Source organism: Tauraco erythrolophus, chromosome 25, assembly GCF_009769465.1.
Source record: "Tauraco erythrolophus isolate bTauEry1 chromosome 25, bTauEry1.pri, whole genome shotgun sequence".
Taxonomy (NCBI): domain Eukaryota; kingdom Metazoa; phylum Chordata; class Aves; order Musophagiformes; family Musophagidae; genus Tauraco; species Tauraco erythrolophus.
This window is the reverse complement of record NC_141489.1, coordinates 7,323,288-7,338,717: the sequence shown is the minus strand read 5'-3', so window position 1 is coordinate 7,338,717 and position 15,430 is coordinate 7,323,288. Positions and strand designations below refer to the sequence as shown.

At 50.5% G+C, this 15,430-nt stretch overlaps 1 protein-coding gene and 1 gene segment (V, D, J or C); both read right to left on the bottom strand.

Annotated features, from left to right (window-relative positions):
• LOC147527043 (T cell receptor alpha chain MC.7.G5-like) overlaps positions 1 to 15,430 on the bottom strand; it is a 158,181-nt gene that overhangs the window by 79,260 nt on the left and 63,491 nt on the right. The gene's annotated exons all lie outside the window — the stretch shown is intronic.
• The window catches only part of LOC147527044 (T-cell receptor alpha chain V region 2B4-like), a 100,552-nt gene that overhangs the window by 55,943 nt on the left and 29,179 nt on the right, over positions 1 to 15,430 (bottom strand).

The window sequence follows — 15,430 nt, the reverse complement described above, 5'->3', positions numbered from 1 at the left end:
AACAACTGGACCATGAGCCAGCAATGTGCTCTAGCTGCCAAGGAAGACTAATGATATGCTGAGATGCATTAGACAAAGTATTGCCAGCAGGTCGAGGGGGTCATCCTTGCCATCTACTCAGCACTGCTGAGGTCACACGTGGACTTCTGGCTCCACTTCTTCACTCTCCAGTGCAAGAGAGACTTGGGCATACAGGAGAGAGGCCAGTGAAGGCCAAGAAAGTGTTAACAGACTGGAGCACCTCTTACACAGGAAAGGCTGACAGAGCTGGGACTGTTCACCCTGGAGTAGAGAAGACTCAGTGGAGATCTCATCAATATATAGAAACAGATGAAGAGAAGGTGCAGTGAAGACAGGGCCAAGCCCTTTCCAGTGGTGCTCAGTCGCAGGTAATGTGCAGCCTAATATGACACTTTTTCACTGTCAGGGTGACTGAGCACAGGCACAGATTTCACAAAGAGGTTGTTGTGTCTCCACACTTGCAGATACTCAAAAGCCATCCTGAGATGGTCTGAGGTAACTGGCTTTAGGTGGCCCTGCTTGAGGTTGGGGCTTGGTCCATATGACCTCCTGAGGTGCCCTTGCACTTCAGCCTTTCTGTGATTCTGTGAAAAGCTCACAGGCACATCCACGTCCTTGCAGGCGATATGTGCCAGAACAAAAAGAAAAACTGAAACTTGGGCTTTGCTACTCCCCTGATGATTTCTAGAGACAGCTTTACAGGAGCGTTAAGGAAAACGCACTTTCCTCTTTTGACTACAAGTTTCAAAGCTGAAACTCAGAAGTGAAATATGCAAGTGATTCAAAAGGAATATGGTGGGTAAAACAATAGCACCCAGAGCTAGGACTCGAGAGAGCTGTTCAGCATGGTTATGTTTGCTGCATTTCGGGTGCTGAGTCCTCTGTTAGACCTCACGGTTCTTTTGCAAAGTTGCAGACACACGTACATGCACATCTGATGAGGTTGTACAATGCCGTACACAACGCGGAGCCTGGCTTTGGAAGGATGAGGAATAACGTGCATGCCCATTGGGCTGGATGACTGGCTGCTTCCTGGAGCCTGAGAGGCCTACTGGCCACAGCTGGTTGTTGGAGTTGGAATTCCTGCTCAGAGTAGGGGGGAGGAAATTCCATTGGGAAATGAATGATAGTGGCTCTACCCTCCTCCCTCACAGCCACCCAAAGTCCACTGCCTGAAACACAAAGACATTTATCTTCCCAAGTTACCATTTTGTGTGATGAATGCCTGCTTTCCTGGAACAGGCTAAACATCTGCCTGCCGATGGGAGGTGGGGAATGAATTGCTTTTTTTTGCAATGTTATCATCATAAATGGTCTCAGCCCTTGAACAACTCTTCCTTCACCACCTTTTACTGCAACCATATCACGTGTCCCTTTCATGCACCTGCTGTTGTGTGACACCAACATCTAGTGAGCAGCAGCCAGAAAGACACGCTGAGAAGTCTGTATTCTCTAGCAGTTGTTTTTGTTTCCCTCTGCTGCAGAGCTGCTCCAGGGTGAGTCTAGCAGCACAGTAATACACTGCTTCATCCCCTTGCTTTGCTGCCTGGATCTGCAGCGTGAATCTGTTCTGGGAGCTCTCCACTGATCCCTTAAAGTGACCCCGGAAACCTTCTCCATACTCATCACCCTCCCCATAAATCCAGTCCAGAGTGCCACGCGGTCCCTGCCGGTACCAGAACATGTAGTAGCTGCTCATCCTGTCTCCACTCATGCTGCACTGGAAGGTGACTCCATCTCCCTCTTGCACAGCCTCTTCCCTGATGCGTTGCTCCAAGGCCACCTGGCCAGTGACCGCTGCGGTGAGGAAGAACAAGCCATTTTCATTCCAAAAATCAGCAAAGGTCAGGGTGATGCTAGTGGTGGCATTGTGATGGCAGTGGACTAGTGGGAGGACTAAATTGTTCTCTTTGAACCCAGCTGACAAACGTGGGAAGAAGAATAGAGCTGGTACCAGGAATCAGGGCTCACAACGTGAGACACCACGTTTCCCTCTCTCCCACTTTCAGATCGTTCTGTGATTTTCCCATTCAAAGCAGGAAGGTTTTGACCCATGGGAGACAAATCCCTTTGTCTTTGCCAAGACGGGATGGTGAAGAACCCACTCTCCAGTCCCAGAAACTGCTCTCAATGAATACACGAGAGAGACAAGGACCTCCCTCAGGCAGGAGAGGTTTGGCCCTATGCTGCCATCCTCAACCTGGTCGTTGCGAGATGGGTTGCAGTGCCCTGTGAGCAGAATGCCAGTCCAAGTGCAAAGTCTTAGGCCCCAAGATGAGGCAGAGGAGGCAGAGAATTAGGCCCTGCAGAGGAGGCAGGCTGGACAGAGGTGTCTAACGCACAGGTAGAAGAGGAGGAAGCTGTTCCCACTGTGCTCTGCAGGGGTGGGAGGAGAGGGAGAGGTGAGCGGCAGGTCAGGCTGCAAGAGGTCAGCACAGCTCCACAGAGCTGTGCAGAGCACAAGGGCATTCTCAGTTCTGGGAGGCATCACCCCTTCCTTTCACTTACCTACGATGGGCAACAAGCCCACGCACGTGGCAGCCCACATGGCCAAGCCCGCTCTGTCTCGCCTCTCTCCAGCTTCTCTCTGCCTGCAGAACAGCTCTGCCCACATCTTGCCAGTCTGTGCCTCTGTCACTGCAGTCAGTCCTTGTCCCTCCTAGTCACCCCCTCGGCCAATGACAGCAGTGAAGGCGAGAGGCGGGGGCTGGAGGAGCAGAAGCAGCTGAAGCTGTTGGTGTCACACACTCCGGGTGTCTCTCACCCTGCAGGGAGCAATAACAGAGTGCTCGCTTGGCAGGAAAACCTTTGGTGGGCAAAGAGTGACGTGTTGCTCCAGAGCCATCCCCGACCTTCCTCTGAGGAAGGACTGTAGGGTGCTGCTGGGACTTTGGAGCTGGCCCTGGGGGTGGCAGGTTGTCCTCCCAGGGGCATCCTGTGCCTTGGTGCTGCTGAGGACAGGGCACTCCTTGGCAAATATGCTCCCCACTCTGCTCCTTTCACTCTGGCCCAGCACCCTCCTCCTCCACTACCTCTCCTGTGCTGACACATCTCTGCTGCCTGCTCCTTTCAAAGTCCTCCCAGACCACCCAGGCATTAAAGGCAGCAAAGGGCAGGTGATGTCTTGGGTGTCTGTGGCGCTGAAGATCTAGAGTAGATGTGCAGGTTCAAGCCTCCCAGCTCGACCCCAAATCTCATGTGCACAGGAGTCAGAACGGATCTGGATAAAAGACGCTCTGCAGTCCAGCTCCTGCTGCTGCACTACTCTGGGGCTCCCTGAACAACATGAGGTTTCAAAACTCAGTTCAAGTCTTCCTTTCCATGTTCAAATTCTAGTTCCTTAATGTTTGCTGTGCTTCTTCTTAAAAATACCTCTTTCCCTGTTGCTTTCTGCCAGTGTGAGACATTGAGAAGGAAGAAACAGGATTAACATGATTTTTTGTGTGCTTGTGAGAGACTCTGCTGCTGCTTCTGCAGTACCTCTGCAACTGTTTCTAGGAAAAGCTCACACACAATAGTCTTGAGAAGCCTTCTGGCAGCCAACCACAAAAGACATGGCTGGATTTAACCCCCCTCCTTCCAGTTCTGCCCTGGCCCTGCCTGTGTTTCAAACACTGGGCCCTTTTCCAGCTCTCTGCTGCTGCAGAAATAGGTGGCCGTGTCTGCAGCTGATGGCGAGAGCACTTCCAGGGAGAGCTGGTTGCTGGAGGGGTCTGCAGAGCTGGTGACTCTGGTCTGGAAGAATGACGCAATGTGCTGGAGTCCTGTGAAAGGATACTGCAACGCTATATGCTGTAGGTCTCTGCCAGGAGTCTGACAGATCCAGTCCCAAGTGTAGCTGCTATCAGCAATGGATACACCAGAGATGTGGCAGGTAAGCATGAGAATCTCTGAGACATTCCCTACCGTGGGCCCTGAGGCCTCTGTCTGCACCTGAGAAAGGGCACCTGCAACCCCAGGGACAAGGATGAACCAGGCAGCGATAGCTCAAGGTGTCCCTCTGAATGTCACAAAACACTTTTTCAGTATTGGGTGAGCAAGTATTGGCGCAGGTTGCCCAGGAAGCTTGTGGAGTCTCCATGCTTGGAAATATTCAAAAGATGTTTGCACATAGCCCTGGGCAACTGGTTCTAGGTGACCCTGCTAGAGTACAGGGGTTGGGACACATGACTTCTGAGGGTCCCTTCCAACCTCAGTCATTAAGTGATTCTGATGTCGAAATCCTATGTGTTAGAAATTAACTCTACCAGACCTAGGTAAATTGTGGAAGCAGGATCTTAGAACAATATGTCATTGCATATATCTGTCTGAAGCAGAAGTTTAACGTGATGAAGTACCACCTGCTCAAAAGAGAACAACACAAGTAGGAAACTGAGCATTTGTTCTAATTTGCACTCTGGACAAAGAAATCTTACCCAACCATTTAACAGAATCACCATGCATATGTATTAGAAAGATGAATATTGTTCTGTTTTGTGTAGAAATAACCATTGATTTGGAGTGTGCTGTCTTGGGACAGGCCCCCATATGTACCTACATATGTGATAAAAGGAAATACCTCCACTCTGCGTGTGTATTGTCGTATTGCACATCAGATAAACAAACCCCAGGTTTGGGGACAACAGTTTTTGATGACCCAGATGGGACTGTGCTGACAGCCTTGCCCGGATCGTATTGCCATACCTGACGGGGGAGAGAGAACTAAGTGGATTCCAGCATGCACCAATCTGTTGATCGGGACCTCCATCAGCTCCTCTCCTGTAGGCCGATGGTAAGCGACACAATGGTGCAATGCTATTGGAAAAGGGTTTCCTAATAAATAAGCGAAGAGAAGAAAAATCTTTTGGAAAGTAGCACATTGTCATGGTTTAGGCCAATCCAGCAAATAAACTCCACATGACTGCTCCCTCACTCCTTCTCCAGTGAAATGGAGAGGAAAAATATACAATAAAAGGACTGAGGGTCGAGACAAGAACAGAGGGAGCACCCACCAACCATGGTCCTGGGAAAAACAGACTTGACTTTCTTAAAGCAGAACAATTTATTAACAGTTGCTTAAAAAGGACAAAGGGAAACAAAATTGGTTACTTGAGAGGATAAAGAGAAAACAAGGCCAGATCTTAAAAACAACACCTCCCCACCCCCCTTTCCTTTTTATCCTGGCTCTACCTCCCCCTCAGTGGTGCAGGGGGACGGAATGGGGGGGTGCAGGTCAGTTCATCCATGTTGTTACTGCCGCTCCTTTCTCAAAGGAGGAGGAGTCATTACACCATTTTCCCTTGCTCCAGTGTATCCCCTACTCACGAGGAAAATCCACAAACTTCTCCAACATGAGTCCCACCCGCAGGATGCAATCCTTCCCCATCGGATTGCCCCAGTGTGGGCTTTACCGCAGTCTCAGATTCTTAGGGAGTTGTTGCCACTCGGTCCAGCGTGGGCCGTCCCGCGGACTCTAGATGCCTCTCTACCTTGTCGTACTCATGCTTCACAACCGTCCTCAAGCCCAGGCATCTCTTTCCCAACGTGGGCTTCTCCACGGGCTGCCACCATCTTGAGCGGGTGGCGCCGGCCCAACACGGGCAGCCACCTGTCCGGGGGCCAGGGAGCCGGGGCAGTGCCCTCCTCCCCTCTCTCCTCCTGGGCAAAGGCACACCTTTCTGGTTCCTTTGTCCCAGCTTAAATAGGGCAATTCGCAGAGGCGCCAATTGGCTCAAACCCCGAGGGGGATCGGTGTCCAATCTGGTGGCCAGGTCCTGCCACCAGAACCCCGCCCCACATGAAGCCATCACACACATTTACTACCCTGATCTGTTCTGTTCGTATTCAGGGAAGATACACGGCAGTAGCAAAAGTGAAATGTTTCCATACCGGTAACAGAGGAAGATGTTCCTCAGTCTGATCTGTTCTGTTCTGTGGCAGATTGTGTGTGAAACGCGCGCTTGATACTTCTGGTAACGAAACGCACAGTGCTACTTCCCAAGAGACTCCCCTTGCTCTCCCTTAGGATGCCTCCTGAAAAACTGGTGTCAGTTTGGAGGGGATCCCCTGAATAAGGATAAATTGAAGCAATATTGTCATCAGCGGTGGCCACAGTATCAATGGGAGGATAGTCTGCAGATGAATCTGTTAAGTATACTACTATGTTGCAATTGATGTTATTTTGCCAAAGGGTTGAAAACTGGGATGAAGTGCCTTGTGTAGATTTGTGCTTTGCTCTGGGAAATAATTGTGAATTTAAGAAAACGTGGACTTGTGACTTCTAAGTATCAAAATGGTATTTATTAAGAAGAAAAATACTGATTCTTGTCGTATGAACTGCAAAACAGAAGGGAATGGTGCAGAAGAAATTCCTGTGTATGTGCATGTTCTTGTTTTGTTAAATTGGAAACAAGCAGTAAGCTCATATCGGGACAACATGATAAGATGTATAGCACTGTTAAAACTGTAATGCTGACCCATAATCCCAGTTGGGGTGACATTCAAGCCCTTTTAAAAGATTTATTTAGTACAGAGGAAAGGAAAACAATTGTAGGGAAAACAAACAAACAAACAAACAAACAAATCCAAGAACTAGAAGCAATGCCTAACATGAATACTTACCTGCCAAAAAGGGAATCTCAGCTGAGACATTAATACTGCTGGAGGGCTACAAAAAATAAGACAGTACCAAAAATTTATCCTATATGAAATTCAGCATGAAATTCAGAAACCATAGAATTGGGCTAAATTGTTTAAAATACAACTGGGAGATAAAGAACCCCCCATCAGCCTTTTATGAAAAGTTACATGAAGCAGCTCAAAAGTAAACTAATTTGGACTCTGAGGACGAAAATAATTCTAGGCTTCTAAGTGTGTTGTTCATTGGTCGAGCAATACCTGACATTAAAAAGAAATTACAGAAAGTGAAGGGTGCTGATCATTATGACAATATACCAACTGTTATAGATTACCTAGAAAGTTAAAATAATCAGGATAAAGTAGAGGGGGGGGAAAAAAGCCAAACACAAAAGAAATTAAAATTACAAACCTCCTTGTTGGCCGCCTTGTCAGAAGGACGAGGAGGAGGCAGAGGGAGAAGGAGAGGAGGTTTTAAAGGAGATTTTAGAGTCAAATATAGAGGAAGAGGAGGGAATGATGGAAATATTGGAGAAAATAATTGTGATATTCCTTTAAGAGCAAATCAGTGTGATTGTTGTAAACAGGATGGGTATTGAAAAAATGTGTCCACAAAAAGAAAAAGAAAAAGAAAAAAAAAATGAAAAAGAAAGAAAAAGAAAGGAAAGGGAAAAAAAAAAGGAAAAAATAAAAAATTACAACAGAGGCAACCACCAAAGTCCTGGCAGCAACAGGATTAGACTGACGGGGACAAGATGAATCTGTTAAAGTTTCCCCAGCTGATCCTCTAGTTCTAGTCAAGCTAGGGAATGAAAAAATAGATTTTGTGACTTTTTTTAATAGATAGTGGAGAAACTCATTCAATCCTTACTGACTGTAAAGGTCCTTTAAGTAAAATTAAGACTGGTGTAATTGGTGCCACTGGGAGAACTCTAAAATGATTTTTGCAACCAATGGAGTGTACTATTGGAAATACTAAGGTAACTCATTCATTTCTCTATATGCCAGAATGCCCCTTGCCATTGATGGGATGAAATTTGTTATGTCACAAATAACTGAAAATTTTGTTACAGTTACATATTCCCCCATAAAATACCTGGAAAGCACAGATGGGTTCGCTGATTCAAGGTGAGAAAGATGAAGATACAGAAGTACTGAATGGAATGATACCCCTGGTGTGGGCACCAGGGAAACCAGAATGAGCAAATAAAAACAAATAACGATATTCCAATCAAAATTGAGCTGAAATTTGGAGCCAGTAAGAAAAAAAAACCCAACACCCTATCAAACTAGAAGCACAAAAGGGACTGGAAGCAATCATCTTTTTTTTTTTTTTTTTTTTTAAATATGGACTATTACGGGAGTGGTGACTCTCATTTTGCCAGTAGAAAAAGCCTAACTCTCAAGAATATATGTTGGTGCAGGACTTGCAGGAAATCAACATTCGGACAGTCGATGTCCTCTCTGTGGTGCCAAATTCGTATATGTTACTTTCTTCCACCCCTGAAAATAATATGTATTTTACAGTTTTAGATTTAAAAGATGCTTTCTTTTGCATTCCAATGGATGAACAAAGTCAGCTCGTCTTGACTTTTGAATGAGGAAGCCTGACCACTGACAAAAGGATCAACGTTGTTGGACTGTACTACCACAAGGGTTCAAAAATAGCCCAATGCTATTTGGGAATGTATTGGCAAAAGAACTGGAACAACGGCAATGTAGATACACGTATAACCTTGTTGCGGTATGTTGATGATTTACTAATTGGCTCAAGTCACTACAGTGAAGGTCGAAAAGCTACAGTATAGCTCATTATGAGCTTTTTAGGACTTTTCAAACTTTTTAGGACTTGCAGGATATTGTGTCTCCAAGAAAAGGACCAAATCATGAAAGATAAGAGTCCAATATTTGGGATTTGAAATCATGCAGGAACAGAGGAAAGCGAGTGTGGAACGAAAAGAGGCAATTGGCAGAATTGTTGTACCCACATCAGAAAACCCCACACACTTGAGAGGGTATGGCTGCGTGGTGCCCGTTGTGAATCCCTAATTTTAAACTAATGTCGTTCAGGCATGCCCAAGTATCTCTCACTGTGGCCCCTGCAGGGTGCAGTAATAGAGTGCACTGTCCTCAGCTCCAGTCCAGTCATGACCAGGGTCTCACATCTCCTGTCAACCTGGCAGGAAAATGGGAGACAGTTTTGGACAGGAAAACGTGGCTGTGTGGCTGTAGGAGCCTCCCTGACCCTTGCTCTGCAGCAGGTACTGCAGGGCTCCACCTGCACGCTGCCCATACCGGGCTATGTAAATATAGGAGGCGTTGGAGCTGTAAGTGCATCGTAAGGTCCCGGTATTCCCTGCCCACCACCACACTGCAGAGCTTGTTGCTTGGATCTCATGCTCCTGTAATGCTCTTGAAACACAAGCAGGGCTGTTCCATCACTGCTTTTCTCTGGCGCAAGGAAATTGCCCACAAAAAGGTCAATTGAAGCAAGCAATGCTGTTGTCAAGAAACGGTGTTGCCAAAGCCCAAATGCAAAGGCTGCAGAAGTAGCGGGCAGAGTTCTGGGGGTGCAGGGCAAGAGCAGCTTGACGGGCATCTGGCCACCACCCAAGGCAGCTAACTTTATCCTGGTCGGCACTGGGAGGAATGCTGCCAGCAGGTCAAGGGAAGTGATGCTTTCAGTCTACTCAACACCGGTGAGACTATACCTTGAGTACTGTGTTCAGCTCTGGGCTCCTCAGTACAAGAGAGACATGAACATACTTGGGAGAGCCTGGCAAAGACCTATGAACATGACGAAGGGACTGGAGCATCTCTCCTATTAAAAAAGGCTCTGAGAGCTGAGACTGTTTACCCTGGAGAAATGAAAGATGGTGGGTGGGTCTCATAAATGTACAGAAACACCAGCAGACGCAGCCAGGCTCTTCCCAGTGGTGCCTGGTGACAGGACAAGGGGAAAGGGCACAAACAAAATCACAGGAGGTTCCCTCTGTACATGAAGAAACACTTCTTCAGTGTGAGAGTGGGTGAGCACTGGCACAGATCGCCCAGGCACCCTGTACAGTCACCATCCTCAGAGATATTCCAAAGCTATCTGGTCATGACCCCAGGGAATGGAGACTGTAGAGAGCCAGGCTGGAGCAGGTTGATTCTGGAGGACTACAGCCCTTGTGGAGGAACCAGAGTGGACTGCAGAGTGCAGAAGGGAAGAAGGAGGAGTAGAGATGTAGTAGCGACTAAGTGTTTTGCACTGACCCCACATCCCGTTCCCCATTCCCCCTATGCCTTTTGGGCAGAGGAGGTAAGGAAGCCAGGAATGAAGGATTGAAATTGAGCCTGGGAAAAAAAGGGGCAAAGTGTTTGAAGGATTTTGCTGTTGTTTGGTGGTTTTGTTTGTAACTCACAATCATACCCGAAATTAATTGACAATAAAATAGAATTCTCACAGGGAGCAGCAAGGTCAGGAACACCTGTGGTGCACGGTGATGGCACCTGACTGCCTGGGAACATCCCTGAGACACAGCCGCCCTTCGCCCCTGGCAACATTCACCTTCCCCACATCTAACGCACCCTCGGCTGGGCCCCAGCAGGTTTGTGTCAAAGCTCAGCTGGATTTCCCGTCTCTGTGTCAACAGCGCAGAAGTAGCGGGCAGAGTCCCGGGGGTGCAGGGCACGCAGGGACAGAGACGACTCGGACCGGGAATTGTCCCGAGACACCGTGGCTCGACCCTCCACTGCTGACCCGTACTTCTTTGTAGTACCAGAAGGTTTGCTGATGTAAGATACCCATTCGAGTGTGCCACCGGGTGCCTGACGGTACCACAGGACGGCATAATTCCCGAAGTCGAAGCCGGATCCCCGGCAGGAGAGGAGCACGGAGTCCCCGGGCGCTCGCAGCCCTCCGCCGTCCTCCGCCAGCCTCAGCTGCGCCCACAGCCCTGCGGACGGAGAGCGCGGGCAGCCGGGCAGGGCGCGCCCACGGCCCCGGCACGTTCCCCCGCCGCCCCGGCGCCCCCCGCCCCGGCACAGCGACAGCCGCCACCCCGCTGTGTCCCGGCCGAGCCCCGCGCCCGGCACAGTGCCCGCCTGCCCTCCTCGGGGCTCAGCCGCGCCCGCTGCCGACACTGCGGCCGGCGCCCCGACAGCCTTCCTCCGCCTCCGCCTCTGCCTCTGCCCCGGGAGCGGGGGAGCAGCCGCAGCCCCGGGGCCCCGGCACGGGCAGGGCCGCCCGCGGGCAGCCCCGGCCCCGGGCCCAGCCCCGGCCTCGCTGCCCTCCCCGCCCGGCTCTCACCTGCCGGCCCCGCGGCCAAGGACAAGGCCAGGAGCCACGGCCCCAGCCCGGGCGCCATCGTGCCCCGCCGCGCCGGGGCCGGCCGGGGCACAAGGGCCCGGCGGGAGCCGCAGACGAGCCGAGCGGAGCCGCGCCCGGGCCCGCTCCTGCCCGCCCCGCCGGATCGGGCCCTCCGGGGCGGCCACGACGCCTCTGCCCGCCCCCAACACGCCCGCCCGGCCCGGCTCGGCCCGGCCCCCCGCTGCCGCGGCCCCTTCGGACAGGAGAAGGGGCGGTGCGGGGAGGGACGCGGGGCAGGGGCGGCGGCAGAGGAGGAGCGCGGCGCCCCGGCAGATGAAGGCTCCCGGCCCTCGGCTCCCAGCTCGGCTCCGCCGCTCTCCCGCCTTGTCTCCCCGCCCATCCCCGCGCAAGGGGGTCGGCGCCTCGGCCGGGCGCAGCCGGGGCCGGCCCCAGTGCCAGGGACGGGCCGTCGGCGCGCACCGTCCCCTCGCAGGACCCTCCCCGTGCCCCGCACCCCCAGCCCGCCCCGGCCTCGCTCCCTTCCCCTGCCCGCGGGGACCAAGACATAACGGTGCTGAAATGACCTTCTACAGTGCTGTCGTTTTGCCCCACACTCCTCCTTTGCACAACGCTGTGTTCCCCCTTTCCCGCTTCCACACCAGCCCTGAAAGCCGGGGACCATCCTTCCCACGTCTTGCAAGATATTCTTGCCCTTGTTTCCTGCTGAGCTGTACGACTGTTCTGGGGTGATCAGTGACATCGGGTTATGTCCGCTGTGCTTTCCGCGTTGAGGAAACAGCAGAGGTGGGCAGTGGGAGTTGCTGGTAGGGAAGTGCTGGGGCCGCAGGCCCCATCTTGGGGCTCCAGGAACTGAGTCTCCTTGTCACCCTTCCCAGGTTGGGAAATAATCCCACAGACATGGGAGTCGACATAGCCAGAACAGCTCTGTCTTAGCTACCTCTGCCTTTCCCCACATTCGCCCTGCAGATACATTTGTCCCCCCTGCCTTCTCCACCTCCACCCCATGCTGTGCTCCAGTCAGAGCCCTGTTACTCCCTTGGCACTGCTCTAGCCTGTGCCAGTCTGGAACCCAAAAGCTGAGAGGTGGTAAAGGGAAAAGTAGTTGGAATTGCCAGGACACCCTTAAGGTGTCTTTTCCTTAGGTGTCTGAAAGACACACAAGAAGGTGTCTTTCAGATCCAATGTGGTGATGCCCGGTATACTGCAGTTCTGGTTGTCCTAGTGGGAAAATCTCTTGTGGGAGTCAGGACCTATGTGGCTGCAAGAGGATCTCTGGTGTGTTCTACGGGGAGAAGAGGCCAAGGTGAGTCCTGCCTAGGCTCTGGGCTGCCCAAACCAAATTGCTTTTGGGTCCCTAGTGCTACCACAAAGTAAATATAACCCTGGGGAAACCCCATCATCATCATCATCATCATCATCATCATCATCATCATCATCATCATCGTCTTCATTTCCATCTTCATCTTCGTCTTTGTCCTCTTCATCATCTTATTCACCTTTATCTTTGTCTATCATCATTATTTGGTGACCTCAGGGCAGTGTTAAGGGGTTCCTTTTATTAATCTGCAGAGCTTCTTGCCTCATGGGCTGCAATGCTGTTAGTCACTTAGGTATTTCTTACTTTTACTACACTTTCTTTAGCTTTCCTCTTCATCGGTATTTTCCAAAGAAGTTGACTTTGTGCTGACTGGGTCGTGAGAGGGTCTCATCATTTAACAATATGCAGCATGGAGAAGGATACCCTGCCTGGTGCTGAGGCATTAGGGTCAAAGCTGCTTTCCAGCTCCTTGGCTGCTCTGCAAAGAGGAGCAAGATGAGAGTCTGTGGTCCATCGGGCAGCTGTATGAAGGGCTAGGGCTGGCCAGGAACAAAGCAGAGACATTGATCCCTGGCTCTGCCCAGAGCTGGGTCAAGACCTCACTGTGTTCTGCTGTGTCAGGCCTCAGAAGAACCAAGAGTGGTTAAGGATTGATGATGAAGCTGGAGATTATGTCCAAGGATGTTGATCATTTCCTTGAGGAGTGTTGGTTTCCATGTGAAGAAGTGAGGAAAGCTGGGTGTCTCGGCTCATCTGCAAACAGTCCTATGGTCCTGCATTTCTAAGTCCCTGGTCTGGACACCTCTGCATAGATGGGGTATTTGAGAAAAGTAGGGAGGAGTTGGTATGGGAGATGGTGGAAAAGTTGATATAAGAAGGGGAGGATCATTCAGGGATGAAAGCACTGCCAAGGTTGGAAGATGAAGAGCCTCACCCTTTCTGTGCTGTTCTTGGCGATGCAGATTTTGCACGAGCGGAAACGGGGCTTTGCTTAATGTGCTGTTTCAGAGCACAGTAAATTTCAGTGTCCTGGAAAGACACAGTTGCTATTTCTAAGGGGGCAGTTTTGTTTTCATAGATGACCACAGAGAATTTGCCCTTACGGAACTTGTCATTCCCTGAAGCAATAAACACTTGCAGGAGAAATTTCAAGGTTTCCCCCCGGGAGCTGGTGGTACCAGAAGACATTCAAAATGCTGTCACTGTCCTCGGTGGTGTACTGGCAGGGCAGAACCACTCGCTGCCCAATGGTGGCTGACACCTCGGTGAAGAATCGTTTCTGGAGGTCACCTCCAACAGGACCTGCAACACAGGCAGAAATGTGTCTGTGGAGCAGCTTGCTTCCCTCTGGCTTGCTCTGTGCTTAACGCTGTGTTTGCCCTAAACCCTTCTGTCTTTCCGAAGAAAATGAAAGTTTTTCTGTCTCCATCAGCCCTCTGCATTTCACCCTGACCTCACCATCTATGAATCTATGAATCTTATAGCACCGACCTCTGCTCAGCCTGCTAAAAACTCTGGGAGACAATAGGAAGTGCATGAATACACCCATCTGACTGGATTAGCAGGACACGTGCTGGCACAGCCATGGTGAAGATCATTCTTCCCGGCTCCAGAATCCCTGTCCCTCAGGAGATTCTTGGCATACTACAGAACAAGGCACTGTTGGCAGCACAACGAAATGGCTGCATACTGCAGAGTGTGCCAGAGGGTGTATGCCATAGTCACACCCCTGCGGTGGGGAGGGCAAGAATGAGGCTCATTCACTGTTTGCCTTTGCTCGTCTTTGCAGCTGAGAGTGGACAGTCTCAGTGGCTTCCTGCACTTGTCCTTGGGTTTCTCTCTCCCTTTTAAGATCTTCTCTGCAAGGGAAGATCTCTCCCTTACTGTGAGGTGTATCTGCTTCTGTGTGCTTTTTGTTGGTGGGAGGGCTTTTGAAAGCTCAAGAGCTCCTCATAATGCTGAGGGCTCTGGGAAAGGCAGGTGCAGTGTTCTTTTCAAAAGGTTTTAGGTTTCTCCTAGTTTGCCTCTGTTATTTCAGAAGCAGCTGTTTGGTATTTCTGTATGCATGAGGACTCAGAGACACAGGGAGGAAGGCGGTAAGGGGGAAAGAAAGGTATTTTAATGGGTGAACATATAAATTCCTACAACAGGGAGATGGAGTCCTGATTTTGATAGGTTAGCTGAGAGCTGGCTGAGGCAGGGCAGACTGGTGGAGTGGAGGAGCGGAGGGATCTGCAGCCTCATCCCTGGTGCAACTCTACACCTGCTTAAGGCATAAGGGCAGGTCTTGGGGGTCCCCAGCTGCTGCTGGCCCAGGAGAAAGGAAAGGCAAGGGACAGAGACTGGCACAGAGACAAGGGCAGGAGGCAAAATCCTGGTGTTTGGAGCTGGTGAGTGGAGAAGTGCCAAGGAGCAGCCCTGGCACTGGGAACAACTGCTCCTGGGCAGCACCTTTCTCTCTCTCCAGCCTCCTGGCAAATCCACAGCCTTTGCTGTGTTTCTCATTTTGGTGGGAACTTTGCATACAATGGAGAGAGAAGCCTTCACTGCTGTGCATCTAATCCTGCAGTAGTACACTCTGTCAGCCAAGGCTGCAAGGTGAGGTTGGCCCTGTACATCACAGACTCTCAGCTGAAATCTGCCCAGGTGGCCACCAGGACCTAAACATGCTAGTGGTGTTGTCTGGGTACCTGGGGAGACTGCACAGAGAGGAGAGGTGTACTGGCAGCCTGGTGGAAGACATCATATTTGAGAAGTCAGTGATCTTGGGCAAGACGTATCTGCTCTATCGAGCCTTGCACTAAAGGCTTGAGAAGCCCATAAATTAGCATGAGTAGCTACTGCAAGGGAATCTGCTGGAGTGCCCTATGCCAGCCTGTGCTGCGTGCTGGTGAGTGTTGTGGCAGAAATAGCCTTCCAGCTTGTAAGGAGTAGATTTTTATATATTTTTTTTGTTACACAAAATAAAAGATAACACAGCATGGGAGCGAACCAGAAGCTCTTTCTGGATGTGATCTGTGCAGCATATTGTGGGAAAATCCAGCTGATTCTGTATAACACTGCATGAATCCAGGGTTGTCAACATCTAAAGGGATGTAAGGTTTACTTGCTATCTGTATTTCTCTTTTTATTCTATCTTACTAAACCAGACATTTTATTAC